The sequence below is a fragment of the Pundamilia nyererei genome, unplaced genomic scaffold (assembly GCF_000239375.1).
Source record: "Pundamilia nyererei isolate P.nyererei 1_Seehausen unplaced genomic scaffold, PunNye1.0 scaffold00037, whole genome shotgun sequence".
NCBI lineage: Eukaryota > Metazoa > Chordata > Actinopteri > Cichliformes > Cichlidae > Pundamilia > Pundamilia nyererei.
The window spans coordinates 1,052,941-1,063,099 of NW_005187438.1; positions in this window are offsets into that span (position 1 = coordinate 1,052,941).

A 10,159-nucleotide genomic window follows, 5' to 3' on the forward strand; every position below is an offset into this window, starting at 1 on the left:
GGATTGTAACGATTAAACTTCTGATAAACTGATAAAATTTCACTCAGTTTACAATAAACTATCAATTAATAACAATCCACTCAGTCTTATTCCCACAGGCTGGCCTGAGCAGGGTTTTTTACCATCATAGATGAGACATTTGCTGGACAAGCAAAAATAAAAAAAAAGCTTAATTATCTCTATAGAAATTCTTAAAAGGACATCTTCTTCTCCTTCCTGGTCTAGAATGAATGAAGATAAGAAGTATTTTTCAGCAGCTTACTTGTGGGTTTAGAAGATACAGCATAACACAAGGTTATTGTCAATGGTCGGCCAATCGAAGCTTCACGTTTCTGCAGAAGTTTCCTATGAGATGAGCACTGGCCTCCGCACCGACTGTAATCCTGCTTGTGGCTACACTGTTTCTTTTTTTTTTTTTTGATGAGCACAGTCAAACTTTACACTTTAGCACAAGACTCTCACATCAGTCTTTATGCAGCACATGTTATGTGTTCTTATCACACCCACAACCTGGGGGTGTGGGAGGCTGGGGGTGGGGGACTAAAAATAAGAAATCCACCTGCCTGCACATCTGAAAGCTTACAAGCAGCACGCTTTATTTAATCTGAACTGCAACTGATGTTTAAAAAAGGCTGCCTGGTTTTACCAGGGTTATGTTTCAACTATTACATTACAGTTACTTCTCTCTTAAGAAATTCATTGTTTCAAGAATCTAATATATCACCTAATTAGTTTAAGAAGTGATACGGGGCGGTGTTTGTTTTTAGAGCACTATTTTAAGTTTTCGTGTTAAATTAAACTAAACATCTAGTAGTTGCGGGTTCATATTCTCCTTGGAGACAGGAAATCGGTACCAACGTACTCACTTAAATTCATGTAAAAAAGTGAAATAAGCTATTTCTGTAATGGTTGTGGAAACAGGTTTTGTGGCAGAACATATGAAATCCATTTAATATGTTCTGATACTCCATGGCTGATTCAAATGTGAAATCTTGTTTCACTTAAAAGTCTCTGCTTCTGGAAAACATCAACCTTATTTAATGGGAAATGAAAAAAAGGTCAAGCACTGAGTAATTTAAGACCACACAAGGGCCACTCAATCCATTCTGTATTTGGGGGAGGGAGAAACCAAAGCCGAGGTGGGTTGACTTCTCTGACCATAAACATGTTTTTTTTTTGGTTTTTTGAGTATATCCCATATAGTCAGAGGCGCCAGTGGCCATAAAGGCAACTGAATTATTTATGAGCAACATTCTGGAAACAGCGGTGAGAATTCGTGGATAGGGTGATGCATGTCCGTTGGCCTTATTCTGTGGCAGTCCTCTAATGCTTTGATAAATGGCTGTTATCTACACCCTTTGGTGTATGACGGCCATCTGCTGCGGGCTCCTTAAGGGCCAATTGGAGATGTTCAGAAATCTGGGGCAGCTCAGGTGGCTGCATTAGAGGAAAAGGTTGCTGACCGTGAGAAGTCCGGCAATCTTGGTCTGTGTCGCACGGCCACGCTGACCTCCTTATCAGCGCGGACAGAACTCAGTTTGCAGTTTGTACTCGGAGGCTCGCCTCAGAGGGATTGGCTCTGAATCAGGATAGATTTACCAACTGCACTGCCATTTCTGCACACTCATGTCTGCCCGAGCAAAGCACCGCAACCTCTGAAAAGTCAACTTCGCTTTCATGAGCATGCACAGACTGTTACCGCAGACAGGTAAACAACACAGTCAGCTGCTCGTGCATCTACAGACATACTCATAGAACTGCAGGCTGGACTTAATAACGTCAATAATGGAAAATCTAGGCGGTAAATTAGCACATTTTCAAACCTGTCGACAGGAGAGAGATTGCAATTACATGCTTTAACCTACCAAATGTGGGGTAACCTTCACATATCCGTGCATAGATGCAGAATGATTAAGATTGTAGTGTGTGAGATTTATGCTTCCCCTGTGTCCATGGCTGTCAGAGTGTATCCAGGTGGGTGGATTGAGTAGTAACCGGAGGCAGAGAAAGCACTAAATGGTTAAGTAGGTTTGTTTGTTCCTTAGGGCTTCAGAGCCTTTTCTGGACTGAAAGAGATGAGACCACCCATGCAATTAATCATGCTGGTATTGGCATGGTTGGATACTGTATCCACTCAAGGACAGCTTTGAGATGCATTAGGCCGAGCTCTGCCAATCCCAGGGCACGGTTAGCCCAGGGGAGATTCACACATCTCCTTCTAAACCATGCGTTTCCCTGGACTTACACTCACCTACTTCTATTTGGGTAGAGCAGCTCCAGCGTGCCCTCCTAATGATTCGTTACTCTGAGCTGCTAGAGCTGTTAGGCACTGTCAACCTCTCCTGTCAGAGAACAGGAAGCTGATGTGTGTTCGCAGCTTCGCTCTTCCTCGTATCGACTCTGCCGCCAGTACTTTAATCATCCTTTACAATAAATCTCAATCAATTCAGCACTGAGGATGCGGGACACGTGCAGATGGCATGGGCTGATAGTCCTGACACATTGCAGCTCAATCAAACAGTGGCACAATAAAGCGCCCACCCCGCCGCCACCTCCCTTTCTCACAGGACAAGGATCTGTGAAGCGGCACTCTTGCTAATCTAGGCGATCATTGTGCCATGTAATCAGAGCTAGTATCATCTTCCTCCTTTTTTCCAGTGTCAAGCCTTGACAACGATATGAGAAGTTATTAGTTTAATAGGCAACATAAACAAATCACAACCACTTAGCGGAGAGATCATTTCAGCAGCACTCAGTGGACATCTTCTGCTTGATTCCAAAATTGAGACTGTGGTCGAGAGGATTGGGTTATGGCACGGCGGTGGTAAACAGGTGGCTCCATCGGCAGTTTGCCAATGCACGCTGCACCAAATGGAATAAAATGGCGAAACAGATGTTCTCCTGCGCTGTGCCTTGATTTGAGTTGTGCTCACGCTTTTAAAGCCTACTGAAGTATAGACTGTCCCTGCCATGGCTGACGGGCCTGCTGGAGGACTTGACAGCGGCTCTGAACCCAGTAAGTACCGACTCTGACTCCTTGCTGGGCATGGTCTGACAAGGGTGTCAAGCAAATGAGAGGAGCCTGCGGAGGGGCGAAGCAGAGAAAGAAACGGAGGAAGCAGACATCTGGTCATATAAGCAATGCAGCTGATCCGAGACATGCAGTGAAAGAGAGGGAAACGTGAACAGAATTCGCTGCCTACGTGATGCAGAGCTGCTTATGTCGGTGTGTCTCGGCTGCAGGCCGGTCAGATGTTTAGATGCCTTTGCCACAATCATTGACCTCTTCCCTCTGAGGCAATCAAACTGCATTTAACAGTAGCTGGAGAAGTAGTAAATCTGCATGACAGTGAGTCAGTAATAACATTTACAGGCAGAGATGAGTCACTCTCAGCCTGGAAGGTTATCGCAACACTCCTCCCACAGCAGCGACAGTTGCAGCAGAAGAGAGTGGATGATCAACTAATAATTGCCATTTTGGTTTTGATATGCTTTTAAGAAAAGAGGAGGAGGAAGTTCACAATGAGGAAGAGGGTCTGAAAGCCTGTAATGACAGCGGCTGGTGCACAGAGAGACGGAGCGGGGGTGGATAGTGTGGATAGCTGTGAAATTGATGCGACCTTGAAAAGATCTGGAGACAGGGAGAGTCTGCCTGGTTATTACGGTGAAAACGTGTGTAACTAACTACCATGTTCAGCCCGCCAATGAGCACAGGCTCCCTGACCACGCACTATACTCAATTACAGGGGAGAGAGACGAGGAGAGGGCCAGCAGGAGAGAGGAGAGGGAGGAACCAGGGTCATTTTCCCCTTCGATGACCTTCAGACTAATGCGGCCCAGGAGAGCTGGCTATTTTCTGAATCTCACTGGAAAATGTCCCCGCGCTCTTTGAGATGCTTTTTTGTTTCTTCCCCATCCCACACGTAAGATGCAGGTGTTGGAGGAGAAACTCTGAGAGAGTAAACACGTCTGAATGTGTTAAACAAAGAAGAGTAATACATGCTGATGGAACTGTGTTTATTATCACATCTGGTATTCCCGCTACTTCATATTTGTTTAATTCACGTCCTATTCCGCCTCAGATAGATTAGGCGGCAAATGTACGCCTGTACAGTTTTATATAAAGCGTCCTGTCACTCCCAAGTGGAACATTTATTCCTGTGACTCGCATTTTCCTGATGGCTGTTGATGTGCCTTCACACTAAGACAAACTAATGCACATTTATTTTGTGCAGCAAATAAAGTGAGTCTGATGTGAATGTGATCTCCACGAGGCAGTTATTTATTTAGAGTTGCCACGATTGGCACAGCGAGAGAACGTTTGGAAATGTTTGAATGTAATTCGAAGGGTGATGAAATTACTTTCTAATCGCAGTCTCAGAGCTCATGGCGTTAATGAACTTTGCCTTCTAACTTTGAAGCCCCAAACAGATTGTCCATCTGTACGATGCCATATGCGACTAGAGGCTGCTGCTGCAGAATGTGTAAGGCTCTGTATGATCACACAGGCTGTTTGTAAGAGGAATGTGTTTGTATATGAACAGCTTTTGTTCCAAAAATAAGACAAGCAGCATCTGAAGGGGGGGGGTGGCACCAATTCATATTAATTGATTTATTGCACAAAGCAAGAAGTCAAAGCAAGTACTAGTCTGAAATAACATTTTGACAGTCTGGATCCCTCGACTCAAAGTAATTATTTATTTATGTGATTGTTATGCATGTTCCTTATGTTGCACAGTCATTCTCTGTGTGTCGCTAATTAACTCTTGTCACTCTTTACCCTCTAACACGTGTCATATGATGGTTATTCGTATCCCTGGCATGCAGTTTTCTCAAATTTTTTCTGAAAGGTGGTTAAAAAAAAAGGTGCCACCTCATTTCACTGCAGGCCTGCATTTGTTTTGCACTTGTATTTTGTAATTATGTCATTTGAAAATGTTTTTACACCTGTGACAGATTGAACAACTGACTCAGCACCGGAGCTCTGTATACATATGTAATTAGCTATTGCAGGAAATAATTATTCAGTTTCGGAGACACTGCAAATGTGATAAATACTGAAGGAAAAATTATCCATTTAACTTGTCTCACTAAATGGCAGCTGCTCTCTTAACCAAATATATTGCACCAATTCGATCGATTTAGCGTATTTAGTACAATTGACTAAATTGATGCAGTTAGCTCTCATTGATTGGCTGTCACTGTCAACCATGGGCGCTAATAAAGCCTATAAGGATAGCTATTTGAGACACGAGAGGGCCGGGCCAATGCAAAGATCTACTCACACATTTCGTCGCCGCACTTTTCCCAGTCACCATTTACACCCACTGCTAACACATATACTATGGCTGGGCTAAATGCACACTGAAATGACAGGGACGGTAGAACATAATGGAGTAAGGTCATCATCAATGCCGACTTAAAACTCACAGGATATAATTTATTTCCTTGTTTTTATTTCAAAAGGCACAAATACATAATTATACCATGAATGCATCTCCAACATCTGGACAATTTCTGACTTATTCACCGGAAATGTGAAAATGTTGCATACCTGTGACAGTATATGGCAGCTCCTGTTTATTGAAGGGGTTTATTCGTGTTTATTCTATCTATCTATCTATCTATCTATCTATCTATCTTTGCATCCATCAATAAATTGCATTGTTGTGGTTGTAGAGCCAAGCAGAGCCATCAAAGAGCGAGAGGCAAGGTACACCCTAGACAGGTCGTCAGTCTGCTGCAAGGCTGACAAAGACAGACAAACATTCACTCTCACATTCACACATGTGGCCAGTTTAGGGTTTGGCTATCAGTATCACAATTCACAGAAAGACCCCGGCCTGATGTTGGAATTGAACTCAGGACCTTCTTGCTGTGCGGCAACAGTGCTAACCACCGTTCCACCATGCTGCATGTTCTCCCCGTGTTTGCGTGGGTTCCCTCCGGGTACTCCGGCTTCCTCCCACCGTCCAAAGACATGCAGCTTGTGGGGATAGGTTAATTGGATAACCCAAATTGTCACTAGGTGTGAATGTGCGAATGAATGTGAGTGCGAATGGTTGTTTGTCCCTGTGTGTTGGCCCTGCGACAGACTGGCGACCTGTCCAGGGCGTACCCTGCCTCTCGCCCTATGACAACTGGGATAGGCTCCAGCGCCCCCCCGCGACCCTGAAAAGGATAAGCGGAAGCGAATGGATGGATGGATGGATATCACAATTCATGAAAGCCAATAAAAAAATATAAAGTAAGGAGGAAACTAAAGCAATACCCTTGAATTAGTGATGTGCGATACCACTGATTTCCTTTCCGATCCGATACCAAGTAAAATTCAGGATGGTATCGACGATACTGATCCGATACCGATAGCTTCATAATGATTACAGGACAAATTACTAAAATGTTGATATTTTAATATGAGAATGGATTCTAGAACATAAATAACTGGTATCAATGTTTCAATATTGATCCACACACCACTACCTTGAACCAATGCTATAGATGTTGATATTTGTCTATCAGAGGAGGTCTGCAACTTCCCTGTTTCAAACACACATTTAAAAATCACTAGAGACGTTATAGAAAATGGACATAATTTCCATACTGGAAAATTTGAAAGAACCACAGAAATACTTCCAGACCTATAAACGTCTATTGTAAAACAGCTTTCTGACTTGATCTCTGTAAAGATTTTCCTGCTTAGTTTATGCACTCACTCACTTGTTTTGGGAATAAATGTAAAAAAAAGGGGGAAAAACGTGTTTATTTTGTAAGTGTTGGTCGTATCACGTTTCAGAATTGAGGATTATCTCTAACTGAAACTGGCTAACAAGTCATTAGCCAGTGAATGTGTGGTTTAACAGCCAGAGGTGTGTATCCTTGTCACTAGGAATGGGTACCGGTATCCGGTGCCATGATGGCACCGGTTCTGACATAAACGGTAGTAACCAGACCGAAAAGCGGCGCACATTTCGGTGCTTTATTTCGGTGCTTTTTTTTTTACTGAGATGTCATACACTTTGGATTCTAGCCAATCATTTTACCTTTGCAAGCATAGTAGGCGGGCCCAGGTACGTAGGTTCCTTTAGAGCAGAGCTACAGATTAAAAATGTCCAAGGCGAAGCGGTCAAAAGTCTGGTTGTACTTCACAGCAAAAGATGCAAACTCAGCAGCCTGCAACAAGTGCTTTAAGCTGATACTGTGCAAAGGAGGTAACGCCTCGAATCTGATTAAACACCTGGCTACGCATATGTTACGGCCCTAGCAGGGCCTCTCTCTCTCCTGAGGGTGCCTGTGTGGGCGTGTCCCACTACCTCCTGCCTGAGGTGCCACCTTTCCCTCCTGTACAGCTGACTCCCATCAGCAATTAAGGGTATTTAAGCCCAGAGCAGGGTGAGCTCGGGGCCAGAGTGCCATTTGTGTGGGTACAGCTAGTGAGCTGAGTGTTTTGCGGTGTTTCCGGCTAGTGAGCTGTGTGTTTTGTGGTTTTCAGCTAGTGAGCTGTGTTTTTTTTAAAAAAATTTTAAAAGCCGAGAAATGCACCGTATTTGATAGCTTGCTGCGAGACCTCACAACGAGCACATCTACTGCGGGTGGTTTGCCTGTTATCGGAACTGGAGTTAGCAACATCCCCCAAAAACCCGAAGACGAGAGTCATGGCCCCTAGCCCTGCCAGTGTAGCAGAAATGATGACGGATGATGATGGCAGCAGCAGCCGTTCTTCTCTGCGTGAGTAGCTTAATGTTGTTCGTGTGTAATTTACGTTGAGTAGGCTAACCACGTTATTAAATTAATGCAGGTATGGTGAACTAGCAAACATCATCATAGCTACATGCGGCTGTCTCTTGTTTGATGGCAGATACTCCCTTCACCCTGGCCAAAAAAGCTAAAATGACCAAAGAAAAAGTGGAAAACAGCTAAACATGAGAGGTTTTTGGACAAAGATTGTGTTCTTTATTCTTTAAGCACCAGTTCAAGCACCGTTTAAGCACCGGCAGTTTCAAAAGTACCGGTTTGGTACTGGTATTGGATAAAACCTAAACGAAACCCATCCCTACTTGTCACAGTCACTTTTTTGCAGCTGAGATGGTGGTGGTTCATAATTCAAAACAGAACTTCAGAAACTGGTGGGTGGCATCATGGTAGCTACATCCACCTTTTGTACTGTCTAAGGAAACCTCACAAACACAACAAGCTGATCCATGCAGACCTGGAGAGAATGTAGATGAATAAATATCTCCACACAACACTTTTTAAGGAAATATCAGATTTTCGAAAACACCAAAGACTGGTATCTAAAAAATCCAATATTGGCCAGGATCAGGAACAACAAAACAAGTAAATCAGCACAGATTTTTACCCTGAACTGAACGGGGAAGTGTCAAATTTGTAGCCTAAACTCTGGAAGATGTTTCCCAAAAAGGATTTAAGTTCATACATGGCTTAAACAGAACTATTTTTAACTTTTAAGAGCTATTATTTCTCCTAACTAAATAACTGCTTCGGAAAACGTCAAACTGGCACTGACAGAATGAGGCACTACTGGTCAGTGGGGGGAAAGAAAACCTTGAAAAAGAAACACTGCCAAAATGAATAATGTTAATGTGATCTTAAAGTTACAGCAAATAGTCTGTTTGGCTAAAATAACAATAACTTGTTGTTTAAATGCATGGATGGGTAAAGTTATCCATCAATATCTTATCATATACAGTGCCCACTTCTGGTCTAACATAACAAAATCCCTGACACATACTCACACATGCACAAACAAACCATCACGGGATACTCCACGAGTATATTTGAGGAGAGCTTAGACAGACAACCTGATATCCTGACAGAGCCTTGACCTAGTTGACTTATTTTTTTTCCAGCTACAGACAGAAGAAGGAAAAAATAAAATAAAATAAAATAAAACCAAGGCCCTACTCAAGCTTTCCGGCACTTTGAAGGTGCTCTGATGCTACTGAAGTCTTTTTGTGGCATACTTTCTGTGAAGACATAAAACAAAGTTGTACAACCGCACTCTGTCTGAAGTTATCACTTCCTCTCAGTGTTATACAGCCAGCAGGCCGGGCTCAGCTTGACTACAAAGACTGAGCCAGATGCTGGACTTCCTACATCAAGGACATTTGAAATATCTGTTGTCGAATCCTGTCATTTAACATGCTATACTATAATATGTTCACATGCCCTTTATGTTTTTGTTCTCGCCTCGTGTGACTGTTGGTTCTGTGGGTACTTGTAACATAATTACGTTGCCATTTTAACCCCAACTCTCTTGAAAATGAAATTTCGATCTGAAGCGAGCACTCTGATTTATTAAAGGTCAGGTGAACAAATCAACATACACAAGTTTTTACTTTTTGTTGCAAAACTGCTTCATTATCACAGGTTGTAATTTTTTTAAAAATTGCAGCTATAATTTGGGAATGAAAGGTTTTGTATTTCTAAAAAGGTTTCCTTTGAAAATGTCAGTGTTGAATGAGAATAATGATGTGTTTATATACATGCAGTTCTACAAGATCCTTCTTTACCCAAGCACCGGTTTTGCAGAAAAACAATGCCTCCTCTTGGCCACACTGAAAAGTTTAATTAAAGGCTTATGTGTTTTTTTCCAGTGCTTCATACAGACCATCCACATCCACATGCTAACAATAAACAAAAAAAGTTGAGTCCATTCAATAGCTGATGAAGACAGTGAAAAAGAACAAGGACTCCAAGAAAATATAATTTAAAGCAGACAGCTTGACTATCTTCACAAACTACAGTCCCCTCTTAAGTTGGAAACTATTCATTTAGTCTCTGTCTCCATCTGTTCTCTATCTCATCTCGAAATTGTCAGTTTCACTTATTGTGCAGCTTCCTTGAGAAATAATATTCCAGTTGAAATTATGCTCATAATGATAACATTCACAGGCTCCCCCTTGTAGATTCAGATCAAAAGCTTTTTTTGAAATAGTAGATAAAAGAATTGGGGGGAGAAAAAAATTACATTGCTGTGTGCCACTGAGATCGACCCATCCAAGAAATTCAGTGGAAGTGAAATTCAGGCTCTTTTGCAAGGCGCTTCCAGCTGACATCAGAGAAGCTGAAGTCTGAGACCATTAAAACACACACACAACACACACACACACACACACACACACACACACACACACAC